Source organism: Mus musculus, chromosome 3, assembly GCF_000001635.26.
Source record: "Mus musculus strain C57BL/6J chromosome 3, GRCm38.p6 C57BL/6J".
Classification (NCBI taxonomy): domain Eukaryota; kingdom Metazoa; phylum Chordata; class Mammalia; order Rodentia; family Muridae; genus Mus; species Mus musculus.
The window spans coordinates 61,328,266-61,350,113 of record NC_000069.6 but is presented as its reverse complement, the minus strand read 5'-3'; the positions used below and the strand labels follow the sequence as shown (position 1 = coordinate 61,350,113).

At 40.0% G+C, this 21,848-nt stretch overlaps 1 pseudogene; it reads left to right on the top strand.

Moving 5' to 3' along the window:
• Window positions 1-20,888: 20,888 nt before the first annotated feature.
• Gm19901 lies at window positions 20,889-21,625 on the top strand (annotated as a pseudogene).
• Window positions 21,626-21,848: the final 223 nt, after the last annotated feature.

Sequence of the window (21,848 nt, the reverse complement as noted above, 5' to 3'; positions counted from 1 at the left end):
GGATCACAGCTGTCTGTAACTCCAGATCCAAGGAATTCAGTGCCCCTTACTGACCCCTTGGGCACTGCAAGCACATGCCGCACAGACATGCATGCAGGCAAAAACACTCATACGCATAAAATAAAACTAAGTAACTCTTTAGGAATTATTATGAATGCAGAGACGGAGCATGAGCTGAGAGGAGGACTCCTGTCAGTACCAGGCTCAGTTCAGCTATGATGCTGATTCTGACAGGTGATGTTGGGGGTGTTTCTCAGGCTTTGTTTTGTTACTCAGGAAGATGGGAGTCACACAAATATCTGCTTCAGAAAAAGTTTGAAGTCAAATACTTATGATAAATATATGTTTGCAAGTTTGTTGTTTGATAATTATAAACAGCAGCCAGAGAAGTGAATCCAAATGATCATTCCAGTTCTAAACACTGCTTTCCCTTGTATTAAACTGCAACCGACTGCTGTACCCTCAGCTGCTGCAGGCTCAGCTCCAAGGACAGCTCACCCAGAAGCAACCTAGATTCCTTTGAGAAAAATGAACCATTCTTTTCTCTCTTACAGCTCTCCTTCAGCACTGTCTCCCTGCATTTCAGGTTTTTTAACTTCTCTGATTATAATACAGTTCTTTGAAGTTATTATTTTTAATAAAAGTAAAAATTGGGGCAAACACATAAGTCATTTGTTTCATGTGTAAATCTTACGTAGATGTCTATTAACTGAGGCTATATAAAAATGACAACACCTCACAATAAAACCTAGGAATTTAAATATGCATTGATGTAAGGCCCCAGCGGTGAGTGCCTATGCAACTTGAGAAGTTGTCTAATGAAGAAAACTGTGAAGTAGACACCAACTGCTTTATGATATTCAGCATTCTCCTTTCCATGCTAGAGGAACCACAACCATCTTCCTGCTGGTTGTTTTTAACATATTGATAAAATATACTGGGCTATGCCTTTTAGGTGTCAAACACTATTTGTCATAATTTTCATTTATTTCTTTTTCTTGGCACATTTGAGTTCCCACTAACACTTTAGATTCTTCTGATAAACAAGGGGCTTGTAGAAATTCTTGCAGCAGACAGATGGGTGTGTTCTCTGGGTATCGTTTTAATATGAAGGAAATGTTCCTCTTCGAGGCATCTGGGTAAAACGTGGAGTTCTGTCGTGGCTCCGAAACACAGGCAGAAGTAATAATCTCTGCTCCATGAGGTGACTCTGCAGGTAATCCTTTTTCCGTCTCGAGCTTTGAAATCACAGATGAAGTATGAGTTCACAAAAGCCAGTATACAAAGCAGTATTTGGCTATTTCTTCTCATCAATCATTTTTATGGATGTTCTCCAACCACACTGCCCAGATGGCCAATTCACAAGTCTATGGCAGCACAAGCAACCCCATTGCAAAGGTAAGAAGAGATCTAGAAGAATAGACTCTAAATGTATATATAAATACATAATGTTTTATTCATCCTCACTCATGATTTCACTGCACAAATCCCACCCAAATGAATTATGATATTTGGTGGGCAAACATATGGCTACATTCTCAATGACACAGACATATGGTTAAATCATTCAATGAAAAATGCTATCATTTCCACAGGATAATTCATTTTAATCAACACAACGACTTTACATGATTCTTTTCTTATTCTGCCAAGTCACTATACAGAAGGGGAAAGAACCAACTTATTCTAAAGAGACAATGACTGCAGGAGAGTCTGACATTCTGCTAAGAGATTATTTATGCTTCGTTTGTGCCATTTCATACTACCATATTTTTCTCCTTATGGCCAGAGATCAATGCCCACACATATAATAGCTCAAGCATTTTGCAGGTTTTCAAAGTCAGGATTTTACTTCTTGGCAAGACTTAATATACAGTCATATGCACCATGGAGTCCTGAGGGATCTGATGGCGTCATGGCTTCAGGCGTGCTCTCTCTCTCCCTCCTTCTTTCCCTCCCTCCCTCTTCCCCCTTTTTTTCTCAGGATGTCACATAATTGGGTTCTCCTCATCCATGAAGCTTTCATCTTTTTTTTATATATATATATTTGGGGTGCCTGACATTGAACCCAGAAACTTGACAGGGCAAAGCATGTCTGCTACCACTGATCTATACCCCTAACACAGATGTTCACACAGATGTGAGATCTGGGCAGAGATTCAGTACCAACCTCCCTTCAGAATAACAGCAAAGATTTGTCCCTGAGCCACATAGCCAGGAGTTGACAGAGGGCATATGATAGAACAGATCTGACTTCCAGCTTCCTTTGTAGTGTCCACAAATTAAGAATGGTTTGTAACTTTTTTGTAAGTTAAAATAGGTGAAGTATATTTAATGATAATGTAAAAAAACTTTAAATTTTAAACTTTACTATCTATAAATAAATTTTAGTTGAACATAGGTGTAATAATATAGAGTGGCTTAAATTCTTTCTTAATAAGACTCCATGTGTAGCTCAGGTGGGGCTCGGACTCAAGATTCTCTCCTGCCTCACCTGCCCAGTGCTGGGTGACAGGTATGTATGATCAATTGTGTTTTTTTTTTTTTTTTTTAGGATATACGAGTTAGATTGATCAAATTGTTTCAAAGAGGTGGGGACTAGCTCACATATGGCTAATACGGCTCTTCCTAGGAAACATGTCATTTTTGTAGTGCTTAGTCTGAGTTCTCAGGCTTAGACAGACAATCTAGAATCATCTGAGAAGAGAGTCTAAAAGGATTGTTTAGATCCTGTTGGCCTGTGTGCCTCTCTATGGGGTATGGCACATTATCTTGGTTGCTTTTTTTGTCTTTTCAGACAAGGTTTCTTGGTGTAGGCTTGGCTGTTCTCTGTCTTTGGAGTGGTGGGATTAAAGGCGGGTGCTACCATCACCTAGGTTTCCTGGTTACTTTAATTGAAGTGAGCAACCTTCCCGTTATGAATGCTACTGTCTCACACGTTTGGGTTCCAGAAACCTAAGTGTAGAGAGGAGGCTGATGGGAGAGAAGCACGAATGCACTGATTTCTCTCTGCTCTTGACCGTGGATATGATGTGACTGTTCAAGTCACGGCTGCCATAACTTCCCTACAATGATGTACTCTAACCTAGAACTGTGAGTTAAGTATGCCTTTTCTCCATAAGAGAGTTGTTCTTTGTCCTGGTCTTTTAGCCCATCTATCACAACAGATGTGAACTATCTATAACACCCCTAATCATGGCCATTCAGGCCATATTAACAGAACTCATGAAGCTTGCTTTATTTACTCAATTCGTCTGCTTACATTTATGCCAGACCTGGTTTTACTAAGAGATTAATAAGTATTTGTTGAATAAGTATAGAGTAAATAAACTGACTATAACCTCTGGGCTAAAGCTTCTTCATTATATATCGTTCTTTATAGGTGAGGAAAGGAGTTCATTTCTTACTAGAGTTGAGTGAATTATAACAGTAACAAGATTGCAAATCACACACACAGTGTGCACACACACAATTGGAGCAAAATGGAATGGTATGATCTGACCTTTTGAGTCTGATGACACCAGGCCCATTCAGGAGATGGCTGATTCTGGTGTGGAGTCACTTAGGGGTCAGATGCAGGCACCCACAGAGGAAGAAACAGACCGTCTCGTTTCCTTCCCAATGCCATAGATTCCCCTTTAGTAAAGCCATTTACCTGTTCCATCTTCTTCTCTCTTGCTCACATATTTCCTCAATGTACCTGAAGATAATTTACTTTGTATTATTACACTCATAACATTTATTTTATTTTTGTTTCTTTACTTTGCCTACTCACATCTATGCTAGATCACTAAGGACTGCTCCAGAGCCCTTCATTACACAAATCAGAAACGATTAGTTCTTATGCATTAACAAAGGAACAGCTCTTATCTGTGGAGTCTATGTGCACTTCTAACCCCCTTAAGATACTAGGGATATCCCAAATAGGCACAAGTCTCCAGAGATTCCAGTTTTCCATGAGGCTGTATTTCACACATGCCCATGGGGTTGCTACAGTGCTATCCCATGCCTCAACTGTGAACTGCACACTGACTTGGCCCTCACTGAGCTCCAGAGAGAGAACAATGATCTTCATATAAAGGAAAAGTACTATTCTCAAGATCTACCTTTGAGTATCCCAGCTGACAGGCTGAGAAACTGGTGTTCTCCATCAAACACTGAGGTGTGTCTGAAGCTTGCTTCAGGCTGGTGAGATCTGACTGATGAGTCATTTCCTTTGATCTGGGGCAATGCCGGAGAGCAGGACCTGCCAAAGGAAAGCTGGAGCTTCACCAACCTAAGTGATTTATTTAAATTCATCAGAACATCTGGAGCATCAGCTGGTCTACCTGGGGCTCTTAGATGACTCACTGCTGCTCTTTAATAAATGAACCCTTGCTGCCTCTACTGAGTTTTGCTGCATGTTGTGAAGTGGTATTTGTTTTCCCCACATAGCAGCATTTTAACACAAAGAGTCTCTTTCTCCAGTGCTCAGTGCAGTGAACCGTGGAGAGGGCAGTTACTGCTGCCCTCTCCAAGGGCCTGGAATGTGAGTTTCAGATATGCATATAATGAAAACCAGATCATCACAAATACAGTCCCTAGGTTCAATACATGAAATATGGCCATTTAAGAATGACGAGCAACTGAAAGTTCATCATATGCATTCTATGGCCTTTACAGTATACAATCTAAAAGTCATAAAAAAGCTGACACAAGGGGAGGAGGCAGGTAGGGTGGTTTCTATAACCCCAGTTCAGAGGTCCACACTTCAACTACACACTCTGTGAGAAGTCTAACCTGAGAACTTGGAGTTTGGTTTTAGCACGTGGAACCCTAGTATCCTGGGCCCTACAACTTCTGATTAAGATGTTGTCTGTATGCTTCTCCTTGAAGAAATGCCCAACCCGTTGTTTCCCTTTCTTTGTCCCACAGAGTTTAAATGCAGACATTTGCTTTGGTTCCAAAGTGGTCAAGACACGAAGAGTGACTTACTTGGCTTCTGATTTCCTGAACACTCAGCCTCCACTTTTCCTCAGTGGGCCTTAGAATTCTCAATAATTAAATGAGAACACCAGAAAACACTGATGCTTTGCAAATTGTTTTAGAGCAAAGCTCCAGGAGACTCTGGAGAAGAACCATGAGGCTAAAGGTTGGGGCTTCCTTCCTACAGCCTGAGGTGAGCTGCATGGTGATAGCCATTCAAACTCAGGGCAAATCCATTTGGGCTAGTTTGCATTCTAAAAATCTGAGATTTTTATAAGTTTGAAAACTCTGTGCTCCATAAAGTCTATGGCGTCTTCTAGATTTGTAAACTTTTAAACACTAAGATAAGTAATCAACCCCCTAAACTCTAGCTTCTCATATCTTGCTGTACTGTAACCCCAGCAAGTAAGTTCCTCTTCAGGCCTTCCTTATTTTCTTCCCATCTATAGACATGAGGAATTGATGACAATAATTTTCAGGTTTCTTCTGCTTTGGAAAGTTCTGTCTGTTTCCCTTCATCAAAATTTCCCAAGTATCTGCGGGCTTAGAAAGATGTTTCACACGGAGGAATGCTTAGGATTTAAAGAGGAATAGACCTTATCAGTTGTTTCTTTGTTTTACATCCTGACGTTTTATATTGTTACTGGAGGCATTTCAAGAAATGGGGGGTGGGGGGGGGGGAGAAAGAAAAACAGATAAGGAAAGCTAAGTACAAACACCGTTCGAATAAGAACTCACTGCAAAGCTCTTGTATTTGCTCAAGAGGAGATTCAAGAAACTGTCTGGCGTGGGTGTGAATAAGACTGAGTCAGAGGAGGGTTACCTCAACACATCACAGTCTTCCTGGTTTCCATCCTAGAGGACTGCTGACCTAGCAAAACATGCTAGGGGATTTCCTTTCTGCCAGCTTCCTTCCACCTGAGTCATGCCAAGTCATCTTTCCCTAACCTTTGGTTTCTCTAGCTCCATGAGCTAGCTCTGTGCCAGAGGAATGGGCAGGGCGATTTCACCCAGCTCCTGTACAGCACCTTCCTTTAATGAGTCTCATCCACTGTGTCCGGGGGCAACATTCTTATGAAGTATGACGTGTAAACAAACTGTACCCAAAACCGCATGCATATCCCACTCACTTTTAACCAACAGTATTCTACTCCTGTAACCACAAAGAAGAAGGGATTGTTGTGATCCCCAGTGGAGTCATTTACAGAGAGGAAGCTCTTAACTCAAGAGCTTTCAGGGGAATACTAGGTGTTCAAGAAGCCCGTGCTGGTTCTGCAAAGGGGTCGGGTTCGGTGAGAGCAAACAGTAACAATGGCTCCCATTCATCGAGTCTCCTCACATCCCACCATGACCGGCATTTACAGTTAGGCATTAGGCCCACAGTCTTTCAAAGATATCTTTACTAATTAATTCCTTTTGGCTTTAGGATCTGATCCTTGAGAAGTATACCTTTGCATACAGTGCTTGTAGATTGTATTTCTGGAAACTTCTATACGATGTCTTTTGCATATGACTTTTTACTTTTACTTCTTGCCACAGGAGATAGAAAGGGAACAATTGAAGAATTTCTTCTCTCTCTTTCTCTCTCTCTCTCTCTCCCTCCTTCCTTCTTTTTTCTTTCTTTCTCTCCTTTTCTTTCTTCCTTTCTTTCTCTCTCTCTCTCTCCCTCCCTCTCTCCCTCCCTCCCTCTCTGTCTCTCTCTCTGTTTCTCTGTCTCTGTCTCTCTCTCTTGTCACATCCATTGTCACCACTCCCATGAGATACTACTTCCAAGTATCTAAACTGCTGACTTAGGAACTCGGAAGCCAGGCAGTAATACTTACAAAATTTGCCCTGGAGTGAGAACTAGCTTGATGGAGCTTGGTAATATTAATTCCAATTAAAATACATTGAGTAGTTTCTTCTCCTCTTATGTTTCTCAGCATGGTTTTATGAACCTTTTTTGACACTTTTCTTCCTTTCAAGATTGTTCTTTGGCATGGGTATTTTATAAAGTAGGAAATTACTATGTTGATTTTCTTACAAACTCTAAAAATTGCTTTGTAGGGCTAGGGATGTAGCTCAGTTGTTAGAGTACTTGTCTAACATGATATCCCACATAGGATAAACCAGATATGGCACATACCTATAATCTCAGCATTCAGGGGTTTGAGGCAGGGATCAGAAATTAAAGGTCATTCGTGACCTCATAGCAAGTTTGAGGCCAACTTTGATTACATGAGACCCTGTCTCACAAAATAAAATTGTCTGGTTTTAGAAATATCTCAGCAGTTAAGAACACTTGCTATCCTTGCAGAGCATCTGGGTTTCATTTACAGAATTCAGATGACAGCTCAGAACCATCTATAACTACGGTTCAAGGGGTTCTGATACCATTTCCGGGCCTCTGTGGATACCAGGAATACACTTGGTGTACATGTATGCATGCAGGCAAGACACACATACACATAAAATAAACATTTTAAATTGCCTTGGTTCATGCACATATACTCAGGCATACACACATACACATAAAATAAATACACATAAAACATTAAAAGATAAATAAAAATTGCCTTGGAATATTTATGACTTACTTCAAAGTTTGCTTTTAGCTATTACAATTACTCTATATTATTAGTTTTACCTGTGGTATTTCTAGAACATTCAAAGAACAATCTATGAAGTTTGGGAATCCTGTGTTAAATAGTGAGAAAGAATCCTTTTGACTAATTTTGTTTTAATTTAGGGATTAAATTTTCTACTGAAAATTAGACCTTACTAGAAATATTATGCTACCAAAAAACCACAATACACAGGGAAAAAAAGGAACAAATATATACTTTGGGTATTTATTTATTTATTTTTGGAATTTATTACCTATTCTCCTTTACTAATTATATGAGGATATTAATAGCCTCATGAAATACTCTAATTCATAAGTAGCCAATGTGGAAATAATGTAAAGTGTTCAGTTGAATGTTGTGCATTATGCTAGTTGTTTGTTTAGTAGAAAAGAAGAATTCCTTGTTAGGAGGCATTGGTCCACGGGGGCTCCAAATAGCTTCTGTCCCAGCATGGTGTCTACAGTGCTTGCAGACAGCATGCTCTTAAGTGCTGGGCCAAGCTTGTATAGACCATTGCTGTATAAAGACAGTCTGAAAAAGAGAACTTACTTAGGGTTCTTCACGCCAGTGCACACCATAGCTCCTGCACCAGATGCTGGCCTGAAAGGATCTCTGCGTCTATGGTTCAAGGTGAGGACCAAGGAGCGACTCATCGGGACTGTCAAGTTCCACCGTTTCCTACGTCACATTTTTCCATGATGCTTCTCTTTCTCACTGATGGTCTTCTAATGGGCCTTCATCTTTTCTCCTTCCCTAACTAACCTGTAACAAGATGCTATTCTTCTGTGCACACTTCTCCCATGCTCATTTTAAAATCTTCCTTGATTTTCACTCCTTTCTACATTTGCTGCCCTGGTCACAAACCTAAATACTTTTCCCTTGAAGATATATTACAATACCATTGGTGGGAGACAAGGAGGATAAGGCAAGAAGAAGGCACGTAAATGTCACTGAGCTTAGAAGAAGCAAGGGTGTAAGGACAACTGTAGGGAACAGAGGAAGAAAGACCTGAGTTAGTGAGGTCAGAGGTAAGAGTGAATATGTACCGTTGACAGGGGCATGACCATGTTGAAGACCTCAGTGCCTCAGCCCCATTTGAATGACATAGCCTTCCCTACATGAGGTCCCAAGGGATGACAAAACCTGGTGCAAGTGGCTGACCAATGTCTTTAAAACTTGCAACTGCTGTATCCTTCCCTGTTTCCTGCCTAAGGGTGCTCACTTACAGGCCTGCAGAGACCTCCTGCTGAGACTTGCTAACCCTTCTACCTTTGCTGGACATAAGAAAAAGGCTTGAGGGTCTCCATTATGGCAGCAGAAAAAGTCACAACAGGAAATTTGCAGGTAAATTGATAAACCTAGAAAAAAAATCACCCCAAGCAAGGCAGCCCAGACCCAGAAAGCCAAACATGGTATATACTCACCTGTTAAGTAAAGGGAAATGACCATACAATCCATAGAACCCAAAATACATTTTTAATCAAGATATTTCAATAGAATTTTTTAAAATGCTCTATCTCTCAACATGTCACGCCCTGACATTGGCTCTTCAAAAAGGACAGTGTGCTATAGTCAACAGTTATTATTTAAATACACATCACATCTATAATTTTCAAGATGCATGCCTACAGTGTTCTGTAGATAAGTAAGATTTCCTTAGACTAAGATAAAAGCAGGAGGGCAGATGAGGGTAAAGGCACAGCTGGGTTTTCACACTGTCATTTAGAGTCTAGCACACTTTCTTCCAGCCATCAGGGTTTTCCAGATGACATGTTCTTTACTTTTTTTTGAAAATGAGAAAGAACGCTCTTTCATCATCCACAATAATTCAATAAGCACAGACAATGCCCAGCAAACTCTGAAACCAGGGATAGCCATCGTCTATGGGAACCGGAAGAGCAGTAAGTGCCTTGACTAAACAAAGGGCCACTGAACTGGTGCCACTTGCTTTAGAAAACCTGTGTCATGCTGCACTGGGATGTGAACAGCTAATTGCCTCCAGTGTAAAGTCAATATGTGACCAGCATTTTGGCCCTGTGCCCTCAGCAAAGCAGGGTGTTATTCACTGGTGGAATGCTCTCCGACAGGCCTGCGGGCATCTCCTGAGCCTCTGTGCTGGCTCCCAGACCTCAGGGACAAGCCTGATGTCAGCAAATCCACATCCTGAATTTTCTCGGGGCAGGTTTTCTAGTCACTGGTTTCTATACAGGACTACCAAGTGAGAGGAGGAAGCTCAACCACTCCCGTGAAATCTTGGCTAGAACTGGAAACTACAGCCCAGGGAGAAACTAATGAAGTAAACAGTTACTCACATCCTGCTGTTGAAACGTAAGGCCCAGCTCATGGAGCTAGCAGTGAGTTATCAATAGATATGACATCAGAGTGTGTCATGGAGGTGAATGTTCCTTTTCAGGTGGGTGTGGACAGGTGTGGCAGACTCTACTTCCTGTCTACCTTTGGTTTTGCTCAAAACTTTTTTTTTATAGTCAATATCTTTAACTTTTCTTGGGAACTTTAAAAAACGATTGTATTTTGAGATGAAAAAAATAAAAAAAAGAAAGGAGATTGAACACTAAGCAAGGTCGTGTTGCCTGGAGGAAGGAGCTGATGTGTGTGTGTGTGTGTGTGTGTGTGTGTGTGTGTGTGTGTGTGTGTGAATGGTGGTGGGGTTGTTGGGGGTTAGGGTGGGTGTGTTAGCTCTTAGGGTCACATTCCTCTAGTTTTAACTTTGCAACCAATTCCTCTGGGCAAGTTACAACTAACTGTTCCTCATCTCATTTCCCTATTAGTCAAATGAAGGTGATATTGTTTGTCTTGCACTCTTGCTTCGAAGACTGACAAGAAGGACCTAAAGAGGTAATAGCTGTGAACAGATTTTGAAGTTAAAAATGCTAGGCAAATGCAATGATTGGTGTGAACAGGAAGCTACTCAGGTAACTGGGCTGGAAAACTGTAGGTTTAAAGAGCTGTATAGAACCCAAGAAATCAAGAACAACCTCTAATTTTACAGATGGGAAAACTTTCTGTAAAGAATAGTGAAATGATCAGATAATTCCCACAATTTTAGATAATGATAATAATTGTAGAACTTACTCTGGGCTGAGTGTACAGATGTTTTACATCCATTATCTCATTTAAGCTTTTCAGTGTCTCCATTAGAGGATGAGGAGGCTGGAGGATGACCTTTCAGGGCCACACTATTAGAAATCAGTAAATCCATGATTCCTACTGAAGGGTTTCTAGTGCCAAACTAAGCTTGGGACTGCCTTGGATGACTACTATGAACCAAAAATTTAAAAGCAAACAAACAAACTCAATCATTGTGTCTTTGATCTGCAAGAATGTGTTTCACCAACAGGTATAAGACAGCATTATGTACCCCTATACTATAAAATCAATTACACATGAAGACCTCTGCTTCATAAGGACAAACCTCAAGCCTTGCTTATGCCTCCTGTGAATAACTTTAGCAGACAATGTGGTGCATAAACAGTGTTTTTTTTTTTTTTTCTATTTCCAATCTATACCCAACACAAAATATAAAACATTGAGAATGAAAACTTTGTAACAGAGATTCTCATTCTTCTGCATGTGCAGGTACAATCCCCAACACTACACACTGCATAGATGTAGCATCTGTGTCAATAGCACATTGTGGAGTGAATGGAGTCTGGCTTCATTTGAAAAGCAGTGCTTGTGGGCATTTACAATCTCAACCTTTGCATGGAAGAGTCTTCAGAAGTCCTCTAGATATGTCCCCTTCTGCATCTTAGCTTCCCTCTTTTTGAAGGAGAATATACATCGCAGTTACCCTGTGTCTCATGCACTAGTACTAGATAATGAGTATGCTTGTGGAGCCTTTGGAAGGGAAGAGCTAATGGGTGAAGAGCTGTATCTGTGGAATTACACTGGTAGCGCCTCATTGGTACATGGACCTGACTTTAATGACAAGACTGTGCACTGATTGTTCTGAGATAAGGAGGAAGATGAATAATTAGAGAGCCAGGAATATGGTGGGACTCAGGCTCCAGGTGAGTGTTTCTGATACATTTTCTTGTGTCTTTGATATTCATCCTCCAGTTTCTACAATCAATAGGACACTGTGCAAATGGTGGAACAATATTCAAAAGTCTCCATTTTGCTTTCTATTGTTATTTCCCTTAAGAGAAAGCAGCTGCTGTTGTGTCATGAGGACACTCAGGAAACTCTAGGGGTTGGTACTGAAAGAATTTAGTGCCAACATCATGCAGCATTAGACAGAATTAATTTGCCCCATGTCAGTAAATGTTAGATGAGCATTATCACAGCCATGTCACACAGCAAACCTACAAGAAACTAAGCTGGACTGTTCAGCTAAGCCACCCTGAATTCTGAACCCTACGGAACATAATTCATTTTTATTGTTTTAAGCTTCTCAGTGTTAGAAGTAATTTGTTACACAGAAATAGCTTCAGCAGAACATTGAAAAATGCTTATCTTAACCTTTGTACTCAATTTAGAGATTATGTTTCAACCATAATTTTAGGATGAAAGCAGTTAAAATGGCAGGATGGCATGTTCATTCAAAATGCAGTGCATGTGTGTGTATGTATTCACAAACTATTACAGACCAGTAATTATTGATTAAATTATAATTGTCATTGTTGTGGAAGTTATTCAACTCATCTTCACTTTTCTTCTTCTTCTTCTTCTTCTTCTTCTTCTTCTTCTTCTTCTTCTTCTTCTTCTTCTTCTTCTTCTTCTTCTTCTTCTTCTTCTTCTTCTTCTTCTCTCCCTGAGGAGCACGGGAAGAGGATGGCTTACTTAATGGCCAAGAAGTCCCCAGAGCAGTATCTGTAAGGAATGGAAATATTAACTGGAACTACTGGGCCAAAATTCTACTCTAGGGGTTTCTCAACAAGATGACTTTTTCCCCCCTTCATTTTTTACCAGGCAAGTGGTGATTAACAAAACCTTGTCCTTTCAGAACAAAGCCTAGCTGTAGTAGAGAATAGCCAAGCTAACGTCTAGCCAACCATCTGAAGCTTTGTGCTAGGACACAGTCCCCAGCTGCATGTGAAGCTACACGCAATCACCAGCCATGTGGGAAAGTCTGGGCAGTCACTACCAATTTTGTAATGAGCTACAGCCAGTTCTCAGAGCTGTGTGGTGAGGTGAGGTAAGGTGAGGAGATCACCACCTGTCTGATGAGGCTTTTCCGGGCTGCTTAGCCAGCCAGCCTTGCTCCATTTGCAAGGATCTGGAGCAGTGTTTGTTTCCTGGGATCATGAGTTTTTAAGATAAATAGATCTTTGTTTTTCTTTAAAGAATGTATTCTTGGGTAGATAGCATGGGCTACAGAGTAACCCCTGTCCTAAAGAAGTGAAGAAAGGCTTTATTTGTAAACTACTTCAGATAAGAAGCCCTGGCATGACAACATGCTTGTGTTTGCTTGCTTGCTTGCTTGCTTGCTTGCTTGCTTGCTTGCTTATTTGTTTGTTTTCCCACTTTTTTAAAAACAAGTTCACCTTCTTGCATAAGGTGTCCTTGAAATTCTGGCAGGTTGCCTGCTTTGGTTTCTCAGGAACTGGCCTTACAGGTATGAACTAGTTTTCTCAGATTGCAGAAATCATTTTTATTTGGGTTAAGATTCTTTTAAATTCATGAGAAAACGCTCAACCCTTTTCATAGATGACAAGACTCCCAAATGTGTGTGTGTGTGTGTGTGTGTGTGTGTGTGTGTGTGTGTGTGTGTAGGGGATTATCTCTGCAAAGGACATCATCGTGGCCATGATAGGTAATGATCTGCCAGAGGCCAGAAGGAAGTCCAGCTCAACAGGACTCAAATTCTTAGAGTCTGACACCAAAAAGGTTATTTTAGGTATCTTTAAATACTGTACCGTTTGGGAAAAAAAAGTTTCCTGGTGTAACATAATCCCCTGTGCACATTAAAACTTAAGGCATAATTATATCAAAACTCTTTTCAACGTATATGTCACTTCTATAAAGATGGGTTCTGTAAGTAGACTACATGCATTATCTTAATGGCCTGAGGGGAGGATCTGGTGTGGTTTCATTCATACAGATAGCACAAAGGTCACTAGGCTATTATCTACCTCTGGACCTATTAGTAAGGAAGCAGAGGGAAGGTGTGGCCTGGCTCTAGAGATAGTACAGAGGTCGACTAGGCTAATCATCACCTCCATTCCCAGCCTTCTGGGTGGAGAAGAGGTTATACATCCCTTTCTTTGTGTGTTTAACATTCCTGGTTTCTCTGGTACTTATCTGTGAGCACAAGAACCTCTGTGCCTCCTGCTTGAGTACACAGAGGAAAAAGAATGGTATCAGTAAGCAATACAGGAGGCACAGGAACCTTTTAAACTGGAAATAATTACAGAGGGTTTGAAATGATTCTTTTCTCAGACAGTCCTAAAGTTTCCACAGAGGTTTGTTCATTTACTTTTGCCACCATGATGCCTATTCTGTTTTTTGCATTGAAACAAAACTTCTCAATGTAAAACGTTAAATTCACCATGCATAAGGACCCATGGAACCTAACTGTCCAGATGCTCCTAGCTCCTTCGTAAAGAACGCACTTTGAGTTACATCGGCTTGCTCTAGGTGCAACTGCAGATCTCTTAGTTTAGGAGTAGACTCATGGCTGCTCCCAACTTGGAGGACAGAGTGATTTTCTGTTTTCCAGAGAGTGACTGTGGAAAGGAGAGGTGAGTCCAGGTGGGCTGTGCGGGAGGGGATACTCTGCAGATCATGTTTCTAACTCTTGTCCAAATGAAATATGAACAACAACAACAAAAAAAGAGAATACAATTCACTTGACTAGAAATTGCTTTATGATTGGCTCATAAGTGTCTATACAAACATAACATTGGCATTTAGACAAATGTTATTTCCTGATATTAAATTAGAATTGACTTTTGTTTTTCAGGATGGTGAATCAAATCTCAGGCCTCAAATACACTAGGCAAGTGCTCTGTCCCCTGAGAGTAGAATATATAACTAGAATAGTAATAATCCTATATTCTACTTCCTGTATTGTCATTAAAATGGCTTATCTTTTGACTAATGTTGACAAGTTAAAGTATTTTTATTGATATGCATTATTTATGTACATATATGCAATGTAATGATACTTTATAACAAGAACATTTCTCCCACTGGATGGTTTTAGCTCCCTTGTCGAAGATCAAGTGACCATAGGTGTGTGGGTTCATTTCTGGGTCTTCAATTCTATTCCATTGGTCTACTTGTCTGTCTCTATACCAGTACCATGCAGTTTTTATCACAATTGCTCTGTAGTAAAGCTTTAGGTCTGGCATGGTGATTCCGCCAGAAGTTCTTTTATCCTTGAGAAGACTTTTTGCTATCCTAGGTTTTTTGTTATTCCAGACAAATTTGCAAATTGCTCCTTCCAATTCGTTGAAGAATTGAGTTGGAATTTTGATGGGGATTGCATTGAATCTGTAGATTGCTTTTGGCAAGATAGCCATTTTTACAATGTTGATCCTGCCAATCCATGAGCATGGGAGATCTTTCCATCTTCTGAGATCTTCCTTAATTTCTTTCTTCAGAGATTTGAAGTTTTTATCATACAGATCTTTCACTTCCTTAGTTAGAGTCACGCCAAGATATTTTATATTATTTGTGACTATTGAGAAGGGTGTTGTTTCCCTAATTTCTTTCTCAGCCTGTTTATTCTTTGTATAGAGAAAGGCCATTGACTTGTTTGAGTTTATTTTATATCCAGCTACTTCACCGAAGCTGTTTATCAGGTTTAGGAGTTCTCTGGTAGAATTTTTAGGGTCACTTATATATACTATCATATCATCTGCAAAAAGTGATATTTTGACTTCCTCTTTTCCAATTTGTATCCCCTTGATCTCCTTTTGTTGTCGAATTGCTCTGGCTAATACTTCAAGTACTATGTTGAAAAGGTAGGGAGAAAGTGGGCAGCCTTGTCTAGTCCCTGATTTTAGTGGGATTGCTTCCAGCTTCTCTCCATTTACTTTGATGTTGGCTACTGGTTTGCTGTAGATTGCTTTTATCATGTTTAGGTATGGGCCTTGAATTCCTGATCTTTCCAAAACTTTTATCATGAATGGGTGTTGGATCTTGTCAAATGCTTTTTCTGCATCTAACGAGATGATCATGTGGTTTTTGTCTTTGAGTTTGTTTATATAATGGATTACATTGATGGATTTTCGTATATTAAACCATCCCTGCATCCCTGGAATAAAACCTACTTGGTCAGGATGGATGATTGCTTTAATGTGTTCTTGGATTCGGTTAGCGAGAATTTTATTGAGGATTTTTGCATCGATATTCATAAGAGAAATTGGTCTGAAGTTCTCTATCTTTGTTGGATCTTTCTGTGGTTTAGGTATCAGAGTAATAGTGGCTTCATAAAATGAGTTGGGTAGAGTACCTTCTACTTCTATTTTGTGAAATAGTTTGTGCAGAACTGGAATTAGATCTTCTTTGAAGGTCTGATAGAACTCTGCACTAAACCCATCTGGTCCTGGGCTTTTTTTGGTTGGGAGACTATTAATAACTGCTTCTATTTCTTTAGGTGATATGGGACTGTTTAGATGATCAACTTGATCCTGATTCAACTTTGGTACCTGGTATCTGTCCAGAAATTTGTCCATTTCGTCCAGGTTTTCCAGTTTTGTTGAGTATAGCCTTTTGTAGAAGGATCTGATGGTGTTTTGGATTTCTTCAGGATCTGTTGTTATGTCTCCCTTTTCATTTCTGATTTTGTTAATTAGGATTTTGTCCCTGTGCCCTTTAGTGAGTCTAGCTAAGGGTTTATCTATCTTGTTGATTTTCTCAAAGAACCAACTCCTCGTTTGGTTAATTCTTTGAATAGTTCTTCTTGTTTCCACTTGGTTGATTTCACCTCTGAGTTTGATTATTTCCTGCCGTCTACTCCTCTTGGGTGAATTTGCTTCCTTTTTTTCTAGAGCTTTTAGATGTGTTGTCAAAAAAAAAAAAAAAAAACAAGAACATTTCTCACACCTAGACATGAACTCTTACAAAGAGCAAAACAAAGCATTATTTGTCTTAAAATAATGAAAAGAAACAACAACAACAACAACAAGAAAACACCTAAATACCACTAAGATATGTTTGGCTGCTCTGAAATACTTCCAGTTCATGGCACATTCTCACAGTACTGATTGACTGTTTGCCTGTTGTTCAGAGCCCACCTCACCGATACTGAGTTAAACGAGTACCACCATTGCTGTTGTGTTAACTTATTTTGGATATTGAGGAGGGAAAACACCTCAGATTTTTACAATCTAGTTTTTGTTATTGTTGGAGAAATGTTAAAACTGAAGCACTCAATAAAGGATTAGTGTTTTACCTAAGACTTCGCAAATAGCCTACAAATCAGAGTTAAGAATTCCGTGCTGAATTAGATATTAAAAATAGATACAGTAGTGAGAAATGTATTTAAGGCCCCACCTACACTGCAGTTAGAATCATGAGATTTACAGATCATTTGTGCTAACCTGCTGTTAGCATCATTTCTCTGGCCAGAAAGGATATAAGACAATTTTCTTGGTAATTATTTGGAAAGTTTATAAACTTCCTTACTGTTGTAGATGCTGTTGTGGTTAGCCTTTACCTCTTTGTTTTGAAAGAATTAAGTTGAAAAGAATATGAAGTAGTAACATTTTAAGTATTATATGATATTTTAATAGTGTCTTGATTCAATATGTCTGAACTTCATTGTCATTCTCTGTTTTACATATGGAGTACTTGAGTGAAATTTTTGTAAAATCATGAATAGGTGCTTGCTCATGTTAAGACAGCATTATCCAGAATGATGTAGCACATCCATTGTGCATATCCACACATGCACCATCTTGTTCAATAGTAAAAGGAATATAGTGAACATGTAAGTAGACATCATATGTCTCCACATTTCTCATTTCATAAAGGTTGAATCCATTCAAGGAATAAGGCAGCAGCATGCTTCCCCAGTTAATCTCAAATCATCCTCCTTTATTAAAACATTTGTCCTTCATATCTCATCACAATCTGTAGTGAGACAGTTACTGTCTACATTGAAATGCTGTAAGTTATGTCAGTGATTTTGATCCTTAAGCAATCACAGGCATTTTCATACTCTCCTCTCCTCCCCTCCCCTCCCCTCTCCTCTCCTCTCCTCTCCTCTCCTCTCCTCTCCTCTCCTCTCCTCTCCTCTCCTCTCCTCTCCTCTCCTCTCCTCTCCTCTCCTCTCCTCTCCTCTCCTCTCCTCCCCTCCCCTCCCCTCCCCTCCCCTCCCTTCTCCTCTCCCCTCCCCTCCCCTCCCCTCCCCTCCCTTCTCCTCTCCTCTCCTCTCCTCTCCTCTTTGGTTTCTTATACACTTTTTCCTTCTCCTAAGGTGTAAGGCTGTAGTTAGGATTCCTATTGCTGTCATAAAACACCATGACTGAAAGCAAATTGGGGAAGAAAGAGTTTATTTGGCTTACACATCCATGTCACTGTTCATCATTGAAGGAAGTCAGGACAGAAACTCAAACCATCACAGGAAATGGTGCCACAAAGGAGGGCTATTTACTGGCTGCTCTCTCCGGTCTGCTCAGCCTGCTTTCTTTCAGAAGGCAGGACAACCAGCCTCGGGTGTCCCCACCCACAATGGGATGGGCACTCCGCCATCAGTCTCTAATTTTAAAAATGCCTTGCAGATTTGCCTGCAGATCAGTTTTATGGAGGTATTTTCTCAGTTGAGGCCTTCCTCTCAGACGACTTTATCTTATATCAAGATGTCATAAAACTAGCCAGCACAGTCATGTACAAGTCGTAGCCTTCCATTTTTGTTTGGTGTGTGACATATTTGTGTCTATAATCATGTGTGGGAGGATGTGTGTGTGTGTGTGTGTGTGTGTGTAAGTTGTGCATGCTTCTGTGAATATGGAGGGTAGAGGTTGACATTGTTTTCCTCAAAGGAAACTGAGTCTCCTGTGTGAGAGATTCAGCTGGACTGGTTGGGTCTGAAATCAGATCCTCACATTTACAACTCAAGCATTTTACTGACTGAACCACCTCTCCAGTCTACCTTCCAAACAAACAAACAAACAAACAAACACCCATCATTTTTAGCTCAGTTAACTAATCTCATTTTAGCTGGTATTTGCTATATAATCATTATCCCATTTAATTCCATTTCTTTCTCACTTACCCTGTCTTTCTTTCTCATATCAAGAGAAATATAACCTTCTCTTCTTTTTTTTTTCTTTTTTACTTATTTTTTCTTTCCCTTTGTAATCTACAAGGCAAATAACATTAACCTTGAATAATAAACTTTAGAACAAGGTTAAATACACAATACAGGACGGTTTTGTTTTATTTCCGAATCCTTAAAAAGTTCTCATGAGCCATGTTTAAAATCTCTGCCTAACTCTAACTACCCCTTTAACAAAACACTGCTATCCTTCAAATATCAGCACAAAGACAGTGGATAGACATCCAAAAAGGTTTACGAATGGCTGTAGTCCCAGCTATTCTATGTGATGAGGCAAGAGGATCACTAGAGTCCTGAATTTCAAGGCCAAGTTGTGAAACATAGCAAGATATATTCCAAAGCAACACAAAGGCTGAAGATGATAGGGAAATTAAGCTAAGTGTTATTGTCTTTCCATTTTATTTGATGACTTTTATAGTAACAACATCTTACAGAAAGCATTTCAGTATATAATGGTTCCAGTGAGCATTGGGTGAGAATCCACTCCTAACCTGCCTGAACAGGCAGCCTACCGTTCTCTCCACTCCACCTCTCTTCCCTACTTCTATCCTTGCCTCTCTGCCATCAGGTTGTTCATGTTAAAAGGCAGCCAGAGCTTGACACTCCTATGACCTCAACAGTCTACAGATACCATAGTTAGAATAAAACCTAAAAACATGGATGGCTTACCAGACCCTAAATTATGTGGCTCCATTACCCTCCAGTCATGTCTCCCACTCTCTTCTCTAGCCATCCTGTAGACAAACTGAATTGTCTGTTGTTCTTCCAAAGCGACCAACTGCGCCACCTCCACCCCTCCAATGACACCACCACTCCTCCAACCCCCCAATACCACCTAGACCCTTACAGGCTCCCCATGCCCCATCTTCCTGCAGATCTGTTCAAATTTAGACTTATATGTCAGTTCAATCTGGTTGGGCTTAGGTAGACAGTTGGGGAAGGAAATAATTTTTGTGTAGAAGTATGAGCCAAAGAAAGGGAAACCTAGAAATCATTAGCATAGGATCAATATCTGAAATCTCATGAGAAGAATGGGCACACAAAATAAGTGACCTAGAGCAGAAGACAGCAAAGGGAAGGAAGGAGCAGAGAGCACTCTAACGTGTCACCATCGAATGCACCCAGATGGGAACACCAAGGTCTGACCACAGGAGTGTGAAGACTGGGGACACGATGGGCTTTGCTTCCTTACTGCTTAGTTTCAATGCAGAAAATGTATGTTGTGTTTCCAGTATCTGTCCTAATTTGTGAATTCCCCACGAGAACCGTTGGAAGTAGTTGTGTTGTCTCAGAGCCATCTTATTGTGTGGCCACAGAAGCCCACATGATGGTTCTTAGAATTGTAAACATCGTACGGGAGCCTATGCATAATAGTTTTATCCTTTAAATGCTTTTGCTGCATATAAAAGATAGAAACAATGATAAGGAAGGAATTCGAGTTTGTTAGAGGTCAGTGACAACTCATAAGTAAATGTCTTTATTATCTCTTCATCCCTTGATGGCCATCTAGGTTGCTTCCCTTTCTTGCTATTGGAAATAAAGCAACAATGGTATGAGAATTATCTCTGTGGTAGGATGTAGAGTTCTTTGGTATATGCCAAGGAGCAGTATATCTGGTTCTCATTTTAGCTTTGGGATAGAGTGGGAAGGAGAGGAATTCCACACTGATTTCCACAGTAGTTGCACCAGTTTGCACTTCCATCAATAATGGATAAACGTCCCTCTTTATATATATATATATATATCCCCGATGGCTAAGGATGTGGACATCCTTGTACATCCTTGTTTGTTTGTATGTTTGTTTGTCAAGACACGGTTTCTCTGTATAACAGCCCTGGCTGTCTTGGAACTCTTTGTAGGCTAGGCTGGACTCGAACTCATGGAGATCCCCATGCCTCTGCCTCCTGAGTGTCGGAATGTGGATTAAAATGCATTGCAAGTATTATTGCCTTTTGTATTTCTTTTTTTTTAAGAACTATCTATTTAAGAGTGAATGTGATCCACTGTAGGATGCTTGGAAGCCTGCCAAGCCTGATAGTGACCTAGCCCAGACTTCTGCCACCATTATGTCCAACTACCTGCCACCCCACCCTCCACCCCCAATATTTCTCTGTTCTTCAGGAGCATGACAGACTACACCAGGTCCAAAGATTTACATTGGGAATTTGGTCGTTATGGTCCATTAGTAGATGTTTATGTTCCACTTGATGTCTACACTCAATATTCAAGAGGATTCACATGTGTTCAGTTTGAAGATGCTTGTATGCTGAGGATCCTTTACATAATTTGGACAGAAAATGAATTTGGGGGAATAAAACTGAAATATTTCACACAAGGGGATCAGAAGACACCAAATCAAGTGAAAGCCAAGGAAGGGAGGAATGTATACAGCCCTTCCCAATATGATGATTATGACCGGTATAGAATTTTTATGAAAGGAGGAGATTAAGGAGTTGCTCTTTGATTACAACCAGATCCTACTGTCCTAGAAATAGACCAATTGGAAGACCACAGAGTAGCCAAAGCCATTCTGCCAAGGACAGATTCAATGCTGACATTGATCTTTTCAAGATCTGAATCCAATTCAACATCATTGTCCATGTCCCAGCCCAAGAAAGAAGGCAAAGGTAGAGGCTCTTATAAAACAGATTCCAAAACATTATAAGTGAGGCTCAAAATAAGAAAAGGAATCAAGGAAAAAGAGCTATCTAGATCAAAATCTCACTCAAGATCACAGTCTAGGTCTAGGTCAAAATTTAGATCTAGGTCTTTATATCATCCTAAGTCTAGTGGTATTTTCTAGGCACATGTCATTCATTGGTATACTTAAATTATCAGGAATTCAATGTTACATTGATCCATTTTAAAAAACAAACTAACGTTTGTTCTCTGTAGTGGGAAATTAAAAGGATATGATTTTGAGTAGCAACTCTTAAAAGCCTAGCTTGTTTAATGTCATGGGCAGCTACCAAATTGTAAAATTTCTGAATATTTTTATAAAGATTCTCCTTTTTTATGCTTGAAAT